Here is a 23044-nt window from a genome sequence, read left to right as displayed (position 1 = left end):
TTTCATAATTAGTAGAATGAACTTATCCTTCAACTTAGTCACCATCAATTTCCATCTAATGATCTTCATTTCACCTTCCTCTTATTTGTCTCTTTGCAGTTCCTTCCACCAAAGAGCAACATGTACCTTCAACTTTGTTTGTGCCAACCTCACTCTGATTGGATCCTCAATATCCTCAAGCTCAAAGTAGTCTTCCAATTCACTAATCTAATCAATCAAGTCTTCAAGATTTAAAGTACCCAAAAAATTAGAAACCTCCACCTTATGCTTCAACTTCAACTGAGATCCAAGTCGAACAACCCAATTTCCCATAGGTCTCTCCATATGATTAGTTCTAGCCTCACCACTTGATTCAGCAAATTCAAAGTCTTCACTGGCTTCCTTATAACCATCTTCAGTACCCACATGTCTAGGTACACCACCTAAAGCACTTACAATTTTAGTAATCATGTCACTCTTCATCGATGCAATCTCAAATCTAAACTCTGCTCTCATCTTCTCTAAGATATGTTCTTCTACAGTATCAGTAAGATCAGAAATTGCGCTAGTGTCCAATATTTTTGGAGGCACTTTCCAAAATTTTAGAAAACCTTCAGTAGAAAATCCACTAATCAAAAGATCAATCAGCTACAAGATCAACCTTCATCAACCCAAGTCCTCATGCAAACTACCTCAGCTTTGGCAATCTATCTACAAACTCAGGAACAACCTTCACTCTGATACCACCTGATGTAGTACAAGGCAGGAGAATCCCAAAAGGAGATTTCCTAGCCCCTATTTATAAAACCATGTAGTAGAAACACAACAAAAAGCAATAATTCAAGATCTAACACCAATTTACAATTCTTTAATCATAGATATAACTAATTACATGCAATGTGTCAAGCTGTAAGGCCTTCTCAGTTATGGCCAAATACAATACAAGTAATAGTTTTGCAAGATCCCTCAAGATCCAATCAAAACCTTAGATAGTTCATATCCACACTTTGGTAGAAACACCCAAGGAAGATCTCAACTTGTGCTTGCAAGCCTCCAAGCAACCTCCTTGTTTTCCAAGCCATAGCTACTAGCTGTTCCAAGCTCCTCCACTTTTCGATGATGGATCAATAATGCCTAAAGACTTCCCAAAAACCCTTACTTATGCCAATCTAAGCCACAAGTTGGACTAGAACACAAATTAAATACAAATACATAAATTAAATGCTGCAGGTCGGCCAACAACAATAATTAAATGCCCAAAATTGATGTCTTAGTAAAATAGCAATATCTCCTAGCTCTAAATGAATTATAACTCGTGCTTTGAAACATAGGTAGAAATCTATGTCCTCTTCATTCTCTAAAATTTTCATCATCTAACTCATTGTGGAAAACTAGATACATGGCTTGCAATAGGATCCAAATTCCTAAGCAAAGCCAAGCTCCTCTCAAACCATGCCGAGTAACTAAAGACCATGCCGAGTGACCAAAGACCATGCCGAGTCCCAAGACCATGTCGAGAAACCATAGAGAATGCCAAGCAACAAAGACCATGCTAAGCTCTAAGACCATGTCGAGTTCCATAGACTATGCCAAACTCCAAGACTATGTCGAGCTCCATAGGGCATGTTGAGCTCCAAAGACCATGCTGAGCTCCTAGACCATGTCGAGCTCCTAGTGTATGCGGAGCACTAGTGCTTACCAAGCTTCATAATAATTAAACAAAATCTCTCCAGACATGCAGGATTACAAGTGAACCCAAGATGCTCCTACATCATATTTAGAGGAAATGATGAAGAAAGTAAGAAGTTTGTAGAAGAAATGAAGAAAGAATTTGAAATGAGTATGATAGGAGAGATGAAATATTTCATAGGATTGCAGATAGTACAAAATAAAGAAGGAATCTTTGTTTCTCAGACTTAGTACTTGAATGATTTGATGAAAAGGTTTGGTTTGGAAATGTGTAAACCTATTGGAACTCCTATGGTATCTGGTCACAAGTTATCTAGCAAGGATGACACACCTATTTTTGAACAAAAGAAGTATAGATGTATGATTGGAGGATTGTAGTATCTAACTCATAGTAGACTATATATATCTAATGTGTTTGGAATTGTGGCAAGATTTCAGGCCGATCCTAAAGAATATCACTATGCAACAATAAAAAGGATATTTAGATATCTAAAAGGGACATCTAATCATCGCATTTAGTATGACAGAGGAAATGATTTGACTCTTTGCACTTATACTTATGTTGATTGGGCATGAGATATGGATGATAGAAAAAGCACCAGTGGAGGGGCATTCTTTCTTGGTAGAAGACTAGTTACTTTGCTCAGCAAGAAACAAGATTGCACTTCATAGAGTACTACAAAGGTAGAATATGTTGCAGAAGCAAACAACTGTAATCAAGTTATATGGATGAAATAGATGATATATTCAAAGAACCTGCTATCATTTACTATGATAATACAAGTATAATAAGCATGTCTAAGAATCATGTTTTGCATTCTAAGACTAAGTACATCTTTATAAAGTATCATGTGTTGAGAGAAAAAGTTGCAGAGAAAGAAATCAAACTAGAGTATGTTAACACTAATGAATAGATTGTAGACATTTTCATAAAGGCCTTACAAAAGGACACATTTGAGTACCTAAGAAGTATGCTTTGGGTTATGCCCTTGCTCAATTTAGAGTAGAAGATGCAAAAGTGCATCAGTCCAGGCTATATAGCACCATTGTTAGATTGGACTAAATGTTGATGCTTCCTCAATGGGGGAGTATCTATGATGAAAATAGTAAAAAAAGGACTCTTGGTAAATTGTAATTGATATGCAATAGTTTCTCTAGAAACTTGAGCTATTTATGGATTTATATACAAAAGTTGTAAAGAAACAAACCAACTTGTGGTTGTGCTGATAGATTATTGTATCTTTGAGAAATTGAACTATTTGTGTATTACACCTTAACCTTTGACATTGATGTCAATAGGGGAGAGAGTGGCATGAAAAACATTCTATGTAGTATAATGGGGAAGAAATGAGAACATGATGTATGATATTTTTTTGAGGAAAATGAAGCAAGATTTGATTGATATGTATACTTGGTATTCCTGGAACTTAGATGTTCTACATTTATGTTGCCATCAATGCCAAAGGGGGAGATTGTTAGCATGAATGCTAATGATATCACTATGGGGGAGCATTGAAAAACATTGATATGATGTATTCATGATTGTGTTTTTCATTGATGACAACATAGTAGTAAGTTTGTGAAGACTAACAAAGCAATAGATTGTGATCTTTGTATTAAGAACAATACATTACTCATCTATTGGTGCACATTTTTCAAAGTACACTATATTATGTGTTTGTTAGAAGGGTAAGTGTGTGAAACCTCAATTGATAGTTTATGGAAGATATTATTGATCAATAGAGAACCATATGGAAACATAGTATTAGGAAAGCAGTTCCTATTGTGTGATTGTTGCAGTTCATCACAAATATAATGAAAGGTTGCATAATTAATTGGAGATAGTATACTGGCTGATGATGATGTTAGAGAATGTGCATGTATGGAAGTCGCATGAGTAAAAGTCCACTTATGATTGTTAGCCAACAACATTAATTAAATGTGTATTTGTTTAATTGACATATTATAATTAAGTGTGAAGCCGAATTAAGGATTTATAATTGAGCATGGTATAAAGGAAAGATGTTTTTCATGTTTAAGATATAGAGAACATATGAGACTTGTGAATTATTGAGAAAGTAGAGCACGAAAGAATCAAAGTGATTTACCTATGCGTGTAAGTGACCTTAAGGGTTATTATTGAGAATTGAGTTCCAGATCTAATTGCATGGTTTGAAGGAGAAGAAGTACGACATACTGGATAGAGGAAGAAGTAGAAGCTTGTTTCACATCTATTATTTCGAAAGGAATAGTACTAAGGTCAATTGGATAGTTGGTTCATTGATCTAATCCTAAAGCTATTTGAATAGTGGGTTCAGTTGTCTTCCATAACTCCTAATAGGGTTGGCACAAATCCTAATAGGGATTCAAAGTCTCCTAATAGAGACTCTTTGTACTAAATGTTATAATGGACTCCTAACATGCTCCATCCTCTAACAAAGAATATTTATATTAGTACATCATCTTGTGGGCATCATTCCCAATGGGGTTTTCTCTTTGATCAAGGGTTTCCCTAGTTGACAAATCTAGTGTAATTGTTTATGTGCATCTTTGTATGGTTGTTTGTATACATTGGTTGAATGGTTAAGTTTTTTTAAAGAGGATAAATGTTTTTAACTATTGGATAATTGATTAACCACCCCCCCCCCCCCCCCTCCACCCTCTTAGTTATCTTGGTGGACTATTGTTTCTAATAGTATGTGTGTATTTGAACCTATAATCTTAGTCGATTTGTCAATATCAAGTAAGTACAAAGCATGCATAAAGATATTATTAAATCTTAGGAGATTAGCTGCAAAAAAAGAATTTATGTCTAGGTGTTATTTAGTGTTTTCCTTTTTTGAGACCAATATCTTTATTTTTGATATAAGGTAAGTTTAATATTATTTTGATAGATGTTTAATATGTAAAAATTGGTTTGAATGCTCGATATAAATTTTAGATAAATAAAAAATACATTTGTAATATAAGTTTGAGTTTAGTCTTCACATTTCCTCTTATAGTAGCTTATGTATATCATAGGCTATGTTCTTTGTTTTTTGGAAACTAAAAATCTATTATCTAGAATGAATGGATAAAAAATGAAGTTATTTTTGATAGATTAAAATTAGTAATTATAGAAGCAATTTATTTCAATCAATAAGATTTGGTTTGTTAGAAATTTGACTTAATAATATTTTGAATTTGATTTTAATAAAAAATTAGGTTAAGATTTTTTAAAATTGTAACGTTTGTTATAATTAAAAGTAGTCTTAAAAGAGTAAGATTAAGATTGTCTCTTTTAATGATTTTGAAATTTGTAAATAACATATGTGATAGTCATTTCCTTATTTAAAAATCAAGGAAATGGTGGTTTTAAGTACTGTATCAGAATATTTAAAGTAATAAATTAAATATACAAATAATTTTGGATATAGTTGTTTTCTTTTAAAAAAATTGTAAATAGGGCTTTTTCCTTTCAGAATTTCATAGTATTTATTTAAATATACTTCAGAACATTTAAGTGTAAGTAGTAGAATGTTCAATTATTTAAATTTGAAAAACTCACAAAGTAACTTATTGATCATTAACTAATTGTTTTGGAAATGATACTAATTGTGTAGTGTATTGAAGGGATAAACTAAGTATCCTAGTAATAATTTTCCTTTCATTATTTTAATTTCTAGAAATTGTAGGCTAATAAACCTTTCATACTGATAAATCTAATTTGTTTAAATTTCTAGTAGTCATAATATGTCTCATCATTGAAATTAGACTATTTTTAGGCTTTTTTGTAACTTTCTTAAAAATCTATATGATAATTTAAACTCAAAATCCTCTTCTTCAATGTTTTTTATTTACTTCTTATCTTATCATTCTCTTCTGTCTTTTCTTCCATCCCAGTTACTTATCTTTTATAGCTTATTTTCTAGTTTTTGTAAGTTTTCTGCCAATATTACTCTATTATCTTCAGTTTTCAAAGGATGTGATTTTCTAAGTTTAGGCTTAGCCTCTCTTTCCTCTTGGATTTAGAATCTTACATTGCATGTTTTAACATTGCATTCCCATCATCTCTATATTTTGAGTTAACATATTCTCTAGTTCTTTTCCATCTTTACTCTCCTGGCTAGCAATCTAGTTTTTTATGGCCTTGTTTCTTAGACTATTGGTCTAGGAAAAACACTCCAAGTGACATTGTATGTTTGGGAATAGTCTTCCCGAACATAGAGATGTCTTTTGATATGTTTTCTCTATTTTTTTCCCTCTCTTGTTCCTTTGTTTTCCTCTTAAGTTGAAGGTAGTGATTATATTTTAATGCTTTTGGTTTTTTTCTTTACCCATTTCTTGAAGATTCTTTCTTAGAATAGTTTGGTCCTATGTTTCTCCAATGGATTTTTTTTATTTCCTCCCAATGTTATGGAAGGCTAATTCATTCAAGAAATATCTAGATGGTAATATCTTTTATCTTGAGATATATTGATTGTTTCTAATAGGGAAGCATAAAGAAGATTTGTTTCTTTCTCTTTTAACAATCAAAATCATTCCTATAAATGAAGTATCATTTGATTTTACCATCTTTATCAGTATAATTTTTTTTAATTCTTGATATTTTGTATTTGTAATCTATATATCTTTTTCAATTTTTTTCCTTTCACATTCTATCGATGTATAGGCTCGTTATATAGTAGGATTAATTATGGAAACCATAATCAAACTCATTGGGCCACCAATTCAAATAGCCTTTGATGCTCCTATATTAAGTACCACAATCAAAGATATTTTATTATCAACCCACTTTCTTATTAGCATGATACTATATCAAATATTCAAAAAATAATTCATCTTTAACTTAGATATATACAAAGTTCCTACTAGTGTCACCTCAATTTTTGTAGCTATGGTCCATACAGTAGAAGAAAAAATGTTCTGTATAAAATTTCCATGTAAGAGAATTTTCAAGAATATGTTTTTAGGTGATCTTAAAAAGGTATTACTCAATATAAATAAAAACCACATGATTCCTATGCTATGCAAATATGATATTAATATGATGGGAAGGAATAATGTTCCTATATGGTATTTACTGAATATTGAAGCAGATTCAATAAATGGAAAGATGTTGTTAGTAGAAACATGGACTCTCTAATGTATTTTGTTCACATCTTATATTTTCCTATGCATTACTTGATAAATAAGTTTATGAAGTAGGACCAAGTTGTCTTGTGGGAAGATATTGAAAATATCAATCTCAAATTTATTAAGCTAAATCATCCTTTTGATGAAATTTTAATTTAGATGTCCATTCTTAATAACATGTTTATATTTTCTCTTTGTCAAATGTAAAAGCATATTAATCCTTTTCATGCATCTTTGTCCAATATAAAATTAAAATAACTTTAGATCTTCTTTAAATTGGGTAATTTTCATGAATATAAATGATGTAAAAATTTCCTTTTTGTTCAATCTGTATATAATAAAACCAAAATTTATTTTTTGTATATTTCAAATCTAGATTTATTTTCTCTAACAATTTGATCTTAGTGGAGTTTAAGTTGTAGGATTTTAAAAAGGAACAAATCTTTAAATATGGAAATAGAAAAGGGAGACAAAAATTAAAGTATCAATAAGGCTATTCTATGGAGTATCCACTTGGGATCCTTGAAATCAAATAAGATGGATTTCTAATATACTTTGAACTCTAGGTCTTAAGAACTTTTACCTATTAAAAAATATTTAAAAAAAATAAAAATAAAAATTAAATATGTACATGATATAATATATTTATTTTAATTTATCTATTTATTTTGGCAATAGGCCGATGTTGAGAATAATATGGGGCTTCAAAACATTCAAACTCAAGACCTCCTAAATTAGAGAGTGACTACTTGTTAATATTGCATTCCACTCAACCCAACCATACAATAAATGTTATATTAATAAATAATAATGTTAAATTGAAGAGGATCTTATATATTCATATTTATAAACTATGTAGCATGTACCCATTTAAACATTTAAGATGTTAATGTTATAATTTAAAGGATAATGTTAATTACTCTTCTTTGTCTAATATATTTTAATTTTTAATTAAATACATTTTTACTATGTTTAATACTTGTTTCTTGTATGCTATTTTTTTAATAAAGTAAGTACAACAATAGATTTCACTTTCAATTTTTCTTGTAGAAAAAAAAAATTGAAAAATATTTTAGAAAAGCTAGTGTATGTTCTATTTTATTACTACTTGTGGATAGGCTAAAAATTATAATTACTACTTGTGGATTTAATAAGTCCATTATAAATAAACACTTTTTAAGAGAATCTTTTGATAAATCTAAATTTTTTTGACAAGGGAGAGATAATTATTATCTCATTTATTTTTATTTCTTTGATCTTACATCTTATCCAATCTCAAATATTCTTTAAGTTTGGAAATACTGAAAATGGTATGCATGCATCTAACCTCATGATTATGACTACCCCCAAGAATTGAATGTTTACTAAAACAATATGATAGGAGTATTTTCATGCCAGCATTAAGAAATTAGGAAGTGACATTTTACTACTAGAGTCTTTGAGAAGAAAATTTAATCAACTGATCAATATTGCCTTTACTACATTTTAACATTATCATTGTATCATGTAAAAAAATGATATCAATTTGTTTATCAACATTAAGAAAGGTAATACCTCTTACCGCTAGAGGGAGATTATTATCATCTCACAATAGATAAAATAAAGAATATGCAACAATTATAAGAAGAGGAGAGGCTTCAGGGAATCCTTTCCTTATAGAATTCGATAGGATAATACCCTCTTATTTACAACCATTAGCCTCTACCCTAGCATTAGAAACTCCAATGCAAACCTTGATCATTATTTGGACTTAAATAAGAAAGACTAGAAATTCCATCATTAGCTATAGAAAACCCCATGCTATCATATCATAATCCATCTCATAATCAAGCATGAGAACACTTACACCTTGACCAAATTCTGTTGCCCAATTCAATGATTCCCAAGAGATGAGAAAGTTCTCAAGGGTATATTTTCTCTAGAAAAGAATAGTTTGGGGAGGATTGATGATCTTAGGAAGTAACTATTTGAGTCTTTTTGTAAGAAACTTTTCCAAATGGTTCTTCATAAGGATTATTCTTCCATCTTGGGGATGAGTTTAACAATGCCAATATTATAAAACTTCCTCACACATCTAACTAATGTTTCTCTTATAAGAATCAATGAGATGTCTATCAGGTCTCGTACATTTCCCTTACTAAGGGACCTAATGGAATAATTAATTCCATAAATTGTGATATATTTGGATAAAATATAAACAATCTCCTTGTTGACTTTATTAGGAATGATTTGCATAATTTCCTCTATTGCACTATCTATGCCCAATTCCCTCTCCTCCAAAGAAAATGGGTGACTATAGAATTAAATGAAATCTTGTCATATCTCCTTTCATTTACTAAGAGTGATTCTTTCATCATATTATATCACAATTGAAAACTATTTTCAAATTATGATATTAATTATTTATTAATATTAAGTATTTACAATGAATAGATTCATTTGTATATTTAGTTTTTAATATTTAATTTAAATTCATTTATTTATATTTGAGATAATATATTTACATTTAATATTTATCATTTCAACACATTATTGAATATTAAACAAGCTAATATTAATTGAGTGTATTTCTAATAATTATTACATTTTTATTTGAATATAGTCATGTTTCCCCAAAAGTCTATCCACTCACCCACTTGCACAACCATATGCACATGCATCTATACCCACACATAGAGACATAGATGCACATTCATAACCCATACCCACACCCACACCCACATATGCTTCATTTATTTGAGATAATGTTTTACATATTGTTGAAAAGATTTTTTCATAGCCTCCTTGGCTGATTTATGTTTGCATCTTTATAGGTTGGGTTTCTATGGTTGAGGCCCCCTAATTCATTATTAAAGTTAATGCTTAAAGGTCCTCATACAACTTCTACACTTATTCGAGTACTAATTTGTGGCAATGACAATATTTTTCTTGCAAATAAAACAAAAGAGTAATAAAAGAAGTGAAGATATTTATCATTTTTAAATAAAAGGTAGTGATTTATTAAATTCTAAAATGAATTAGAGTGTGAATGACTCAAAGCTTGTATTCACTAATAAAATTACAATAATAAGTAGAAGTTTATCAATATGTGAGTTGATGGGATGGAAATTGTTGCTAGCCAAGCTATACATTTTACTTTTGTAAAGTATTTAACACTTGTTTCACTTTTCCTCTAAGGTAAAATTGGGTATTTCATGATACAAGTACAATTTATGTTTAGGGACCTAATGTGAACTAATAGAAGCACATGAGAAAGTTTACAAGGGCGTGTGAAAGATTGAATCAACATAAGGGAGTAATTACACCGAGAGGCGTTCTATACAATGGCAGCACAAATGCCCAGCACGGGAATATGCCAAGATTCCTTGTCAATAAAAAAGAATTGGGAGCAGTTACAAACTTCCAAATTAAATATTAAAAAAGAATTCTCGAAATAACAGCTGGCCGAAATAATAGGAAGCCAAATGGAGGCCGAAATAATAGGCTCGAAAAAGTAGGGCCCGAAAAAGTAGGACCCGAAAAAATAGGGCCTGAAAAAATAGGGGCGAAATAATTTCAATATGATTTTTTTTTTTGTTAAATATAATTTTGCATGCACATTCATGCTTTTTTTTTGCGGGGAGTGGGGGAATTTGAAACAAATTCGTGGAATGTGAAGAGACGTCTGTTGGGGGATATGAGGAGCCTCTCAGAAGTTATAAAACCAAGGCTCCTCATTTCATTTTCATTTTATGTTTTTGCAGGAAGGAAGAGGTGGAGGTTATTGGAGGATTAGATTGGAGTTTTTGAATAGGAGTAAATTGAAGTTTTGGAGTAACATTTTTGCAGGTGAGATTTCTATTTTTTATTTACATTTTCATTTAGATTTAGATGTAGAAGTAAATTGAAATTCAAAATTAGTTATAATATTCTACTTTGATTTATATTTCAATTTTAATTAATTTCATTTAGATTTAGAATTCTGTTCATATGACCAAAATTGAGGCCACTGGAGGACCTGTGCAGAGTTTTTCGTGGAGATAAGCATGTGGGTACTGAATCAAGGCACATTAGGCCTCTTGGAGATGTAATTGTGGTGACTTCCATGGCTTTTTAAATCGAATAGGGAAATCTAAACAATCTCAGATCTGAAATTCTTTTTTTCCTTTTCAGCCGAAGACAGAACAAAGATTGCTTGCAAGAAATTTTGCAGAGTTTAAGATTTGATTGCTTATGGCCGACTATTCTTGGTAACTGATATTTCTATTGTATATTCCCGTGCCTAGCACGGGAAGTTTTAATCTATACAATTTATTTTGTGCATTTAGTGCACAAACTAAAGAATGCATATGCAATCAATTTTTTTATCAATCTTTATGATAGCTTTTTTTTAAAAATAGAAAATAGAAATTATTCTTTTATGTATGTAGAAAAAAATTAGAAAGATTTTATGTATGTAAAAAATTAAAAGAATTCTATATACATCTAGATTTATTGAAAAGAATTCTATTTACAACTAGATATTTTGATTGAAATAACCATAATGTAAAAACAAAATATAAAATAGAAATGTTAATATATGTATGTAGAAAAAATTAGAAAGATTGCATGCATCTAAAAAAATTCTATTTACATCTAGATTTTTTTAGAATGGAAAAAAATGGATAATAGAAATATCAGTTGCATGTTTGTAGAAATAAATTAGAAAAACATGTATCTAGAAATTAAAAAGATTCTATATGTGTCTAATTTTTAGATTTTACTTTATTCTAAACTAGTTATTGATGGATATATATTTTTAAAATATTTATGTAGTTTAAAGTTTAGATTTTAATTAATTTGTATGCAAATAGGAGAAAGAATAAATATTTTATATATATGTAGATTAATTTCTATTTTTAAAATTTACAAGTAAATGAGTACTTTATTCATTTAAAGTAAACAAGTTTTTAAGTAATATATTTTTATTTTAGAAATATATTAATCATAATGTTCATTTATTATTACTTATTTAATATACTTACTCTCAAATCTAAGACAATAGAAATGATATTTTATTAACTTTGAAATAGGGAAGTGTTAAGCAAGTTCGTTTACAAAAATACCAAAAATATATTTGGTCTTTGATCAAATTGGAGTTAATATTAGAAATATAAATATGATCATTAACCATTAAGCTAAATTCAGTTCAAAACAATAATGTTATTTAAATTTAAATAATTTTTTTTGAAAAGAATTCTATTTACATCTACATATTTTGATTGAAATAACCATAATGTAAAAACAAAATATAAAATAGAAATGTTAATATATGTATGTAGAAAAAATTAGAAAGATTGCATGCATCTAAAAAAATTCTATTTACATCTAGATTTTTTTAGAATGGAAAAAAATGGATAATAGAAATATCAGTTGCATGTTTGTAGAAATAAATTAGAAAAACATGTATATAGAAATTAAAAAGATTCTATATGTGTCTAATTTTTAGATTTTACTTTATTCTAAACTATTTATTGATGGATATATATTTTAAAAATATTTATGTAGTTTAAGGTTTAGATTTTAATTAATTTGTATGCAAATAGGAAAAAGAATAAATATTTTATATATATGTAGATTAATTTCTATTTTTAAAATTTACAAGTAAATGAGTACTTTATTCATTTAATGTAAACAAGTTTTTAAGTAATATATTTTTATTTTAGAAATATATTAATCATAATGTTCATTTATTATTACTTATTTAATATACTTACTCTCAAATCTAAGACAATAGAAATGATATTTTATTAACTTTGAAATAGGGAAGTGTTAAGCAAGTTCGTTTACAAAAATACCAAAAATATATTTGGTCTTTGATCAAATTGGAGTTAATATTAGAAATATAAATATGATCATTAACAATTAAGCTAAATTCAATTCAAAACAATAATATTATTTAAATTTAAATAAAATAAGCCATGTTTACTTTGAAACATCAAACAACTAATTAACTAATACAATAATTAAAATAAATGAATCTATTATGACATAGAAAAATATTTTCGAAGTATAATTTCTTTGTTTTTGAATCAATATGAGTTTTTTTTTCTACTTGAAAAGATAAACCATCCTAATTGTCATTCTTAGTTAACCCTAACAACAACCCCTACCTTAGCCCTAGCCTCAACAATGATGTACAATATAACTATAATCCAACATTAAACTATAATTATAGCACTAAAACATATCCCTATTGATATAACGAAAATCTCAGTCCAAACCATAATCTAAACCAAAAACCTACACACTAATATTGGTTATAGTCCTAACCCTAAAATCTAACCCTTAACCATAATGTAAAAAAAAACTCCAAAATATTGATCAAAATCCTAAACCTACCTATATGGATAACCATGATATTAAACTCTAAATCCAGTCCCAAGATCCTAACCATGGTGTAAACCTATAACCGAACTCTTAAAAAATTTACTAATCCCTGATCCTAATCACATTCCCAACTTTAAACTTGAACCATAAACCATAGTTGTAACCATAATCATAAACTTAAACAAAACCCTAACCCTAAAGGTACAATCATAAAATTAATCATAGCTTAGACCCTAATCCTAGCACAAACCACAATCATGACCAAATATAAATCTTCACCTTACCCCTAATCATAATTTCAATGTTAACCCTAACATTAGTTTCAATCCTACCATAATATGAACCCTAATATAGACTTCACCTTGATCCTCACCCTAATCTTAAGTCTAATTAAACCCTGACTAAAACCTAATATGAATGATATATCTAACTATAATCCTAACTGTAATTATCATACAACCCAATGCTAACCCTCATGTATATTTAATCCCTAATCTTAACTCTAAATATTCTATAAACTCTAGAATTGACCTTGATTCTAACCATAACCCTAAAATCTAAATTGTAACCATAGCACGAAAGGTGGGGACCCCTGCTACATGGCACAATTATGGGTCTTGGAGCCTTGCGAAAGCACTACAGAGTGAGGAAATGTCATAAAGGTGACATGTAGTAGCATGATGCAATTTTGGGCTTTAGAGCATTGCAGAAACAATGCAGCTTAAGGAGGTGCTAGAATGGAGACTCATGGAAAGAAGAGGAAAGACATTCATGTCGCTGGCAAAAAACTATGAAAAGAGATAACATGATGTCTTAACCTCTCACAAAAAATGCAAGGTTGATCCCAAGGGGGAATTTGGTTTCCCCAAAAATGAATGATGGTCATCGATGAAGGTCTTCCTCTCGAAATAGACGGCATAGATGCATCGTGAATCCTCACCAATGAAGGATTAAGTCGCAACCGTCGATGTAGATTCTCCCCTCAAAAAGGATGACTGAGATGCAATGAGGAAACTCCTCCCAATGAAGGATTAAGTCACATTCGTTGATCAAGATTGGCTTTATTTCCAATGGATGACTAAGATGTAGTGAAGAGATTCCTCCCAACAAATGAAGCAGATAGCACAAAAGGTGTGAACCCCCTCCATGTGGCACAATTTTGGGTCTTAAAGACTCATGAAAGCATTGTGGAGTGAGGAAATGTTGGAAAGGCAATGCGTGGTAGCATGATGCAATTTTGGGCTTCAGAGAATTGAAGAAACAATGTAGCATGACGATGCATCAGAATGGAGATGCATGGCAGCATCTTGTGCAATTCTAGGCTTTAGAGTGTTTTGAAGACACTAGCATATAAAGAAACGTTAGAATGGGAATGCATGGCAACATCTTGCACTTTTGGGAAGATGGGAAGATAGCTCGCGAAGAAATAAGAGTTATCGAATCTCGCAGCATGAATCAACCTGACCAAGAAAAAATGATCCAGCGTGGTCAATGAAGAAACCGAGCCAACACAAAATGTTAGCCACCAACTTTAGCGATGTTAACCCTCTGCAAAGAACCTATCCCATTTAAGGTCTCTCAGATCAGAAATTAGTGATGGGTTGAATAGGGGGGAAAAATAGCACACAATGCCCTCCTAAATGAAATTCTAAATGTAACACTAATAACCAAAGTCCTACTTCTTTCCCTAACCTTATCCATGAGCGTGGGAATATACATATTATTATATAGGGCACCTTATATAATAATAAATATAATCTAAAATCCCAACCCTTACTCCCCTCTTAACTATAACTGTGACCATAAGAAAACTTCTAAATATAACCCTTCCTCTAACTCTAACCCTAACCCTAACCCTAACTATAATTGTAACCCTATCCCTACCACTAACTGTAACCCTGAATCTAACTCTACCATAATTGGACATTAACCCTAACTATAACTATAACCCTAAACCTAACTCTAACCTTAACCGTAACCATAACCGTAACCCAAAACCTAACCCTAATCGTAGCTAGGATTCTAATACTCTGTCTACCCTAACTCAAACTATAGCCCTAACTATACCTCAAACTCTAATCATAACTCATATTCTAACTCTAAACCTAACCCTAACCTTGACCCTAACCCTAACCCTAACCCTAAGCCTAACCCTTTGTCTACCCCTATCTCTAACCCTAACCCTAACCCTAACCCTACCCCTAACTCTAACCCTAAATCTAACTCTTTCTATAAATCTAACTCTACCATAATTAGACTCTAACCCTAACCCTAACTTTAATCCTGACTGAAACCCTAACCCTAACCCTAACTCTAACCTTAACCCTGACTCAATCCCCTTACCCTAACCTTAACATTGATATAACTCTCTCTATATATAACCCTAACTCTAAATATAAACCTAACCCTAACCCTAACCCTAACCCTAAATCTAACTCTAACCCTAACTGTAAGCGTAACCCTGCCCCTACCCATAACTCTAACTGTAAATCTAACTCTACCATAATTGGATTTTAATTTTAAGCCTAACCCTAACTCTAACCCTAACCTTGACTCAAAACTCTAACCCTAACGCTAACTCTAACATTAACCCAACTGTAAAATTAACTCTATTGGTAACTCAAACCCTAAAACTAACCCTAATTCTAACCCTAACTCTAACTCTAGCTCTAGCTCTAACCCTAACTCTAACCATAACTCAAACTCAAACCCTAAACCTAACCCTAATCCTAACCCAAATTATAATGCTCTGTCTACCCCTAACTCAAACTATAACCCTAACCCTAACTCAAACTCTAACCCTAACTCATACTCTAACCCTAAACCTGACCCTAGCCCTAACCCTAACCTAGAACCTTACCCTAACCCTAACCCTAACCCTATCTATAACCCTAATCCTAACCCTAAATCTAATCCTAATCTTAACCCTAATTCTAATCCTAACACTAACCTTATCCCTACCCCTAACTCTAACCATAAATCTAACTCTACCATAATTAGAATCTAACCCTAACCCTAACCTTAACCCTAGCTCAAACCCTTACCCTAACTTTGTCCCTAACCATATATCTACGTATGACTATAACATTTTACATTACAATATCCCAAAAATAAAATATATATTTTTATCTAAATTAAACTCCTTATATTAAATTTAAAATAATATTTGACTCAAACCTTAACCGTAACCTTAACCTTAACCATGAGCATTACTCTAACCCTAACCTTAACCATAAACATAACTCTACACCTAACTCTAACCCTAATTCTAACTCTGCCATAATTGGACTCTAATCCTATCCCTACCCCTAACTATAAGCATAACTCTAACCCTAGCCTTAACCATGAGCATAACTCTAACGTTAGCCTTACTATAACCCTAACACTAACCCTAATCATAACCATAACCATAACTCTAACCCTAACCTTAACCATGACCATAACATTAACCCTAACCTTAACCATAAACATAACTCTAATCTAAACCATAACCATAACTCTAACAATAACCATAACCATAACTCTATCCCTAACCTTAACCATAGCTCAAACCCTAACCCTAACTCCAACCCTAACTCTAATGCTAACCCTAACCCTAATTCTATCCCTAAGGTTAACATTAACTATAATGGTAACTTTGTCCCTAACCATATATCTATGTATGACTATAACATTTTACATTACAATATCCCAAAAATAAAAAATATATTTTTAATCTATATTAAACTCCTTATATTAAATTTTTAAAAATATTTTGAAGCATAATTTTATACTAACTTCATACAACTCTAATTAAAAATTAATTAACAATTTTATAGGAACCTTATCAAAATAAAAAATAAAAAGTAAATATTTTTCCTATTGCGCCGCGATTGCCACTAGCTATATATACCTCTATATATATTACGCCGAGAGTAATCGTTCTCGAGGCGCCTATTTTTATTTTCATTAATCCCAACTTAGATTAAAATAACTTTGGGATTAAATAAAAATAGGCGCCTCGAGAATGATTACTCTCGGCGTAATATATATAGAGGTATATATAGCTAGTAATACAATGGATATCACAATAAGGAAAACATCCAAGCATTGGTATCCTTTAGCCCTACTCAAAGCTCTGCAGCCCATTCTATGAAAAATCTCCAAATAAAAGAGGGAGTTGATCTGGTCAGCAATACTAGGTGCCAAGTTGCTCGGTTAGAAAAATGAGGTAACTTAGCAAGGTAAGGTTGAGTTACTCATTCATCAAAGAAAGAAATAAAACTTGACAAAGATAAAGGCCAAGTTGCTTAGTCAATATGGACTGAGTCACTCGATCAAAATCACTTGGCAGTGGAGATTGAGAAAAAACAACCAACACTTAGAAATGGAATGTTTTAAATTGTGTGAGAAGTAAGAACTATGTTTTAGAGAATGCACAAACAAATACACAATCGAATAGATAAATGGAGACAAGATCATAAACACAATATACTTGAGATTGGTAAGTCTCCATGTTGGCTTGCTTTCTATTAACTGAGTCAAACTATTATAGATCTAGAGAATGAAATATAAACCCTAAAGAACAAAAATATCTAAATAATAAATAAACTAAGAACAATGTATGGTTGTATACAATAATCCTGGAGCAATCATTGCTTATATAGGACAAACTATCACTTTTTACAAAACTCAGAAACTCAATCACTCATGTTGTTGCACTCTGATAAAACATTACCTCCTTTGGCTCTTATTTTGCACACAAAAAATTAGCTCTCATTTTTCAATTCAAACTTACCTATTGCATTTAATGTCTGTGATGGAGTTGCAGTGTCAAAGGAGACTTGAGTAACTCAACTTCTGATAGGTAAGTGATCGAAAGGCTCCAAAAACAATTGAGTACGTCATATTTCTAGCACTCCACCTTTGTCTTGAGACAACAATACAAGGATCACTTCTAATCCAAATCAATTGTACCTAGATGTCTTCTTACATGCACAAAACTTGCTATGTGTAATGTCTTAGTGAATATGTCTGCTAGTTGTTGCTTGGACTTACAATAGTCCATCTTAATTTCACCATTTTCAACCTACTCTCTAATGAAATGATACCCTATCTCAATGTGCTTGCTTCTTCAATGAAAGAATGGATTCTTTGACAAAGCTATTGAGGAAATATTGTCACAATAGATTGTGTTTTCATCCTCGTGTTTTTCCTTCAAATCTGCTAAGATTCTTTTCAGCCAGATAGTTTGACATGCTGCTCCATTTTCTACTATGTATTCAACCTCTATTTTACATTAAGAAACAATTGGTTTCTTCTTGGATTCCCATGAGATTGCACCCAAATCCATATGAAATACATAACTAGAAGAGTTGTTCCTATCATCCATACTTCCAGCCCAATCACTATCTATATAACCAACTAGACCAATGTTATTTTCTCCAGTATATAGATACCAAATTCTTTGGTGCCATTCATATACCTCTGGATACTCTTTCCCACTTTCCAATGGGAATCCTTTGGAGTTTCCATAAATATTGAAATCAAAATTATTGCATGCATCATATCAAGCTCAGTTGTTGTTAAATACATTAAGCTTCCAACCATACTTTTATACAATGTTGGATTCACATTGCCACTGCAATCTTCCTTTCTCAACTTTAGACCTTTGGCTATTGGTGTTTGGGTTGTCTTACTATTTTGCATTGTAAATCTCTTCAAAATCTGATCTGCATAATTTTCTTGAGGGATAAAGATGCCATCATGTGTTTGTTTTACTTCTATGCCTAGAAAGTACTTCAAGAGACCACAATCTATCATCTTAAACTCACTGTTTATTGCCTCTTTGAAATCAACAATGAGGAAATTATTATTTCTAGTAAAAATTAAATCATCTGCATAAAAGACAACAATCAAAACTTTTACATTAGATGTCTTGATGTAGAGAGTGGGCTCACCATCACTTTTGTTAAAGCCATTCCTCATCAAATATGAGTCAATTGTACTACACCATGGCCATGGAGCTTTGTTCAGCCCATAAAGAGCTTTTTTTAGCATATACACCTTATATTCTTGATTGACAAATTCATAACAAGGTAGCTGCTCTACATACACCTCTTCTTTCAATACTCTATTCAAGAAGGCAGACTTCATATCCATTTGAAACACCTTCCTTTTGTGCTTGGCTGCAATTGCAATGACAACACACATAGTTTCCATTCTAGCAACCAAGTCATATGTCTCATCATAATCTCTACCATACTACTATTTGTAACCCTTAACCACCAATTGTGCCTTATGCCTATCTACTTTTCCTTCAACATTGCACTTGGTCTTATAGACCTACTTAACTCAAATTACTTTTTTCTTGGGAGGCAAGGTAATTAGCTCCCATGTCTCATTTCTCTCTATTGCATCTATTTTGTCATCCAAGGTCTTACACCATTTATTTTCTTTCATAGCTTCCTCAAAATAAGTTGGATCACTATGACAAAATAATGCAAAGTTAACACTCTCCTCAAACTCTTCATCATACCTTTCATCTTGGTATATCTCTCTTAGACTCTTAGTCTTATTTGGCAATAGGGTGGCAAGAGTGGGGTCTGAAATTTAACTATTGCTACTACTACTATTTAGTTCCTAGTATACACCAATCTAGAGCTATCTGAAGCTACTCAGATTTGAATCTCTGGTTACTTTTCTTTTTTCCTGTTTCTATCAAGAGCATTCTAGAATTTTTCAGAGCTTTCTTTTTTTTTTGCTACTTCATCACATTTATTACCAACTTCAATTTCTTCATCAGTTATTTGCACTTTACTTGAAGTGCTTACTGATTTATCCACCAAGCCATCCCCTGACTGATTTTCAATAAACTTTACATCTCTTGTGATGACGATCTTCCTTAGTGATAGGGTCATACAACCTGCATGCCTTTGATTTTGAATTATAACCAGTGAAGATGCACTTCACACCCTTATCATCCAAGTTTTTCCTTTTCTTGTTTGGCACACATGCATATGCTACACACTTGAACACCCTCAAGTGTTGAACAGTCTATCTATGTCTTACCTATACATCAAGAGGAATATTGTCATATACTGCCTTTGTTGGACACCTATTTATCAAATATAGTGTTGTTTCTATAGCCCCTCCCCAATATTTAGTTGGGAGTTCCTTTTCTTTCATCATGTGCTCCTTGCTATCTCAATAATGGTTATGTTCTTCCTCTCAGCCACTCTATTTTGTTGCAGAGTATAGCTAGTTGTAAGCTCCTTGATTCCATTTTTTCTGCAAAAAATTACAAAAGAATTGGAGGTACACTCCCCCCCTCTATCTAACCTTAGGACTTTTACATAATCTCCACATTCTTTTTTAGACTGGGCTTTAAACTCTACAAACTTATCAAATGCATCAGATTTATGTTTCAAAAAGTACACCCATATCCTATGGCTAAAATCATCTATGAATGTCATAAAATATGTACTCCCTCCAATGGAAGTGGTTTGCATAGGGCCAACTAAATCATAATGCACCAACTCTAATGGTTTCCTTGCCCTTCTAGAGTTACCCAAATTAAAGGGAAGCCTATGTTGCTTACCCAAAATATAAGCCTCACACTTGTCACATGACTCTACAATATTTGACAAACCATCTACCATTATTTTATTTGACAGTAAACTTAAACCAGCAAAACTAAGATGTCCATACTTGATATGCCAAAGCTTGGATGGCTCTTTAATCATGCTCTTTGGAGCTGATTGCTGATGTAGTGTTGCACATGCATACTTGGGAGGTGTAGCAACAATTTGAAAAGAGAAACATGTCTCTATCCTAAAGGAGAACCTCCAGTTCCTTATCATTTGAATTTCTATACCAATTTTCTTACTCTCCTCTTTCTCATGAATGACACTCTTGTCATTTTCCATCAGCACCTTGTAACCATCTTGAATGAGTTTTCCAACACTCATCGAATTGTGCTTCATACCCACCGAAATATATGCATTTTGAATCTCTCTCTTCTCACCTTGTTTGGTGTATACCATAGTAAATCCTTTGCCCATAATGGGAATGGTTCCATTATTTCCTATTTTGATTTCATATTTGAAATTCTTATCAATAAATGAAAATAAGTTCTCATTACCACTCACGTGGTTGCTACAACCACTATCTAGATACCATACTTCATGGCTGCCTTCTTCATAAATGTTGCACATGATGAAGGTTGTGGGATTGTTTGCTTCACCCACATTCACATCAGCAACACATGCACTCTTCCTTGAGTAGTCACCTTTCTTTTTCCAACATTCACTTGCATAATGCCCAAATTTGTGGTAGTAATAACACTTCACATCGCTCTTATTAGAGTTGTCGATCTTCTTACCTCCTCTAGATATATTTTGAGAGCTACTTGCTCCCTCTTTGCTGCTTTCTCGTCCTAATCTTTCTCCTCCAACATTTCTTTGTCCGAAGTTTCCATGACTTCTGCCTCTTGAGCCTCTACTAGAGACATTTTTTCCTCTCCCCCTACCTCTTGTATTGGATTGAGCTTTAAAATCTTGTTCTTGGGAAGATGATAATGATATATTAATCTGGTGCTCATGAGTTTGGAGAGTACCCATCAACTCATCCATTGTCAAACTAGTGAGGTCCTTTGACTCTTCAATGTTCATCACAAGATTATCATAATTTGAAGGTATATTTCTTAATATCTTTTCCACTATTCTCTACTCCTCATAATCTTCTCCCTTTGATTTTAACTTGTTTATCAAACCAAAGATCCTTGAGCTAAAGTCTACAATAGACCTACTTTCCTTCATTTGAAGGTTCTCAAATTCCTTTCAAATCATCTATAGATTCACTACTTTGACTTTATTCCTTTGAATAACTAGCTACTGCTATCCTAGGAAAAATGACCTCTATCATGGCTACCTCAATCAAGCTTAAAGATCTTGCATCCTTTCTTCATGACTCTTTCAGCTAAGTCTTTTGATTGTTGGTGAGCGCAACATATTGTGTTGGGCCAGTTGCATCATTGATCCCATTAACCACAAACTCCCATAAGTCATTTGCAACCATAACGGTTCTCATTTTATTTTCCCAATTGTTATAATTTTTTCCACTAAAGGATGGCGGCTACTGCGAAGTCTTTCCTACATCTCTAGCCATGTCCCCTACACAAAAAACTTTAAAACCAAAAATAAAATAAAAATGGCCAAACTCAGAAGGCCATGGAGCCAAATAGCTTTGATACCACATAAAAAATCTCCAAACAATAGAGGGAGCTATGTTGGTTGGCAATGCTCAGTGCCAAGTTGCTCAATTGGCAAAGGGTGCTAAGTCAACAAGATAAAGCTGAGTTACTCAGTCATCAAAGAAAGAAAGAAAAATGCATGGTAGAGGTAAAGGTCAAGACACTAAGTAGTACAATGGTCAAGTTGCTCATTCAAATATGGGCTAAGTTTCTCAATCAAAATCACTTGGGAGTGGAGACCGAGCCAAAACAATCAACACTTGGCAATGGAGTGTTTTAACTTGTGTGCAAACCAAGAACTACATTTCAACAAAAAAATACACAATAGAATAGATAAATGGAGACACGATCTGAAACACAATATACTAGAGATTGGTAAGTCTTCTTGCTTGCTTGCTTTCTCTTAACTTAATCAAACTATTACAGATTTGGAGAATGAACTACAAACCCTAAAGAGCAAAAATATCTAAATGCTAAATAAACTTATATCAACATATGACTGCATACAATAAGATTAGAGCAATCACTTCTCATACAAGAAAAAATATCACTTTCTAGAAAACTTAGAAACTCAATCACTTGTGTTGCTTCACTTCGATAAAACCTCCTATTGTTTCTACTCTGCAAAAAAAAACTTTTGAGTCACTCAAAATATCAGCTCTCTAGAATGAAAAAAATATT

The sequence above is a fragment of the Cupressus sempervirens genome, chromosome 3, assembly GCF_028749045.1.
Source record: "Cupressus sempervirens isolate cs-2001-9-10 chromosome 3, ASM2874904v1, whole genome shotgun sequence".
In the NCBI taxonomy this organism is placed as follows: domain Eukaryota; kingdom Viridiplantae; phylum Streptophyta; class Pinopsida; order Cupressales; family Cupressaceae; genus Cupressus; species Cupressus sempervirens.
The sequence above is the reverse complement of the archived record's forward strand: the minus strand, read 5'-3'. Positions refer to the sequence as shown.